Raw genomic sequence first — 2,770 nt, 5'->3', positions numbered from 1 at the left:
CCTCAAACTCAGAAATCCGCCTGCCTCTGCCTCCCAAGTGCTGGGATTAAAGGCATGTGCCACCACCGTGTGGCTCTTTCTTTCTTTTATGTGTATATACATGCATGCTAGGAACTGAATGCAGGTTCGCTCCAAGAATGGTTAAGTGCTCTTAATTGCTGAGTCATCTCTTCAGCCCCTGATCTGACTTTTGACATTATCAGTTTCCTTGAAATTAAGAACCTTCTAGTCATCTTCCTTCTCCTTATTTGCCTGATAAGTACCTTGATGTAAGCATGGTGAAATTTTTGGATAGTTTTAGTTCTCTGGTCCTGTTAACTTCATTAATACAGGTCCCATTTCCATGTGAGCCTTAACACTACTTGGATTAGCAGGTTGTGCTTGACGAAGACCTATAAAGGGAGAGCGGGGTAAGTACTGATTGGTTGCGTTAAATGTTGTTGTTACTGGGAAGGAAAATTATAGATACTTTCCACATTAGTAGTAATAGTAACAATAACAACAACAGTAATAGTAATAACCCAGTCCCTCAAATTTGACAGCCTAGGTATTTCTCTAAGAATAGTACCATTTGAGTGTGTCAGACCCTGTGTTTAGTGTTGCATTGTTGAAAACCCAATAAAACAAGGTTTCTTTCTTTTTTTGTTAAGATTTACTTTTTTTTAAAGTTTTTAAAATTTTTTTATCTTAAATTATTTTTTGTACTCCATATTTTATTCCCCCATCCACCCTCTGACTGTTCCACATCCTACACCTCCTCCCCACCCCCGTCTTCATGTGGATACTCTCACTCCCCAGCCCCCCTGACCTCTAAACTCCCTGGGGCCTCCAGTCTCTTGAGGGTTAGGTGCATCATCTCTGAATGAACACAGACCCGGAAGTCCTCTACTGTATGTGTGTTGGGGGCCTCATATCAGCTGGTGTATGCTGTCTGTTTGGTGGTCCAGTGTTTGAGAGATCTTGGGGGTCCAGATTGACTTAGACTACTGGTACTTATTTTTATGTGCATTAATGTTTTGCCTGCATGTATTTTGGTGAGGGTATCAGATCCTCTGGAAGACAGTTGTGAGATGCCATGTGGATGCTGCAAATTGAACCTGGGGCTTCTGGAAGAACAGCCAGTGCTTTTAATCACTGAGCCATCTTTCCAGCTCAAAATAGGGTTTAAAAGGAGTTTTTACGAACAGCCTATAAAAAAATGTTGAAACACTGAACTCTAAACTCTTAATATAGGGATGAAGATGAAGATATGGATGTGCACTCGAAAGACAAGTAAAGCATTGGTAGGTGTTTCTAACTACAGAGGTGCACCATGGCAAAGAGTTGGGGTTAAGCAGGAGTTTCCGTTTGCCTTTCAGCAGACAAGTTGAAAGCTAAAAATGAAAATCAGGATATGGATTGGGAGGATTTGATGGGGAAGGGCAGGTTCAGTTTTGGTCAGGGTTTAGGGTGGTTACAGATTTCCAAGGGGAGTTAACATCTTCACAGTTGTATGTGTAGAGCTAGAGTTTGAGAAAGTTTTAGGCTGTTCCTTGACGGGTTAGATGAGATCATCTGGGATAGGAAAGGGAAAACTAGAGATGTGTGAGGAACACCAGCATTTGAGAGTACTTGCAATGGCTTAAGCAAGGAAAAGAGATTCCTAGAAGAGCGATGGAAAGCAAGGAGACAGCCTCAGAACTCAGAGAGGGATCACCACTGTCAAAGCAGAGTTGACAAGGGAGTCTCCGTGACAGACGGCATCTGTGGAGGCTTAGAGGTAGTGACCACGGTCAGACTTGACAAGAAATTTGTAGATTGCTGCTTGTATAAATTTTTGTTACTGGCCCCCAGCTAGTTGTCTGTCCTTTCTGAAAGTATCAAGCATTGTTATAGGAACCATGAGTTTTGATGGATTATGTCCTTACCTGTGCGGATGATTTCTCAAGCAAGAATTGAAGATCACACTTGATAATCTGTGAGCATGAACTCAGTGCATTTACCAAGAGCTTGGCCATGAATTCAGACCTCCTGTGAAGTTTATTGGTTCTTGTTAGCCTGGCCTGGCTGCCCAGTTATGTAGAACACAGCTTCAATTTACTGAGCATTAAGACTACGGAGTCAGGTACTGTAGTAGTGATGGACACATGCATTTTTCCTCAGAGATCCCAAGGAAACAGCCTGGAAACTCAGTAGTTACCATGTTGTTAGACTTTCCAGGGCAGTTATTTTGGCAGCTATGGAAGCCTGCTGCTTCTCTGCCTGTCACTAGACTTGAAAATATTTATTGCTTCTCTGATGGCCTTTGGCCTAGATGAGTGGTTTTGTTTCAAATTCTGTTACTATAAATGCTCTTTATATATTAGAGCTAAAAAGTTTTTTTTCTAAGAGTAGATATGAGTAGATGGAATTTAGAAATACAAGATTAATAATAACACCCATAACTGAGGATTCACCAAAGTAAACAGTAGCTTTCTATATAGGTGTGTTAGCTGTAGTTGTGTAGTGGTCTGCAGTTTTCCTAACAGAGGTTCTGGTGGATAGAGCTGCTTTAGGTAAGTTGTGCCAAAATAGTAGAATTTTAGAGCCATACAAGGCACAGTAACAGAACTTCCAGACTTCTCTTGGACATTGCCAGTTATGGAACTCATTTCACCTTTTAACATTTGGAAAAATTGGTTTAAAGAAAACAAACTTTTCATAGCTGAGGAGTGGGAGGGAACTTTAATACATTCACCAAATGAAAGGACAAGAACATACTGTAGACATAACTTAAGACAACATAGAGTCA

This window comes from Mastomys coucha, unplaced genomic scaffold (genome assembly GCF_008632895.1).
Source record: "Mastomys coucha isolate ucsf_1 unplaced genomic scaffold, UCSF_Mcou_1 pScaffold13, whole genome shotgun sequence".
Lineage (NCBI taxonomy): Eukaryota > Metazoa > Chordata > Mammalia > Rodentia > Muridae > Mastomys > Mastomys coucha.
The sequence above is the reverse complement of the archived record's forward strand: the minus strand, read 5'-3'. Positions refer to the sequence as shown.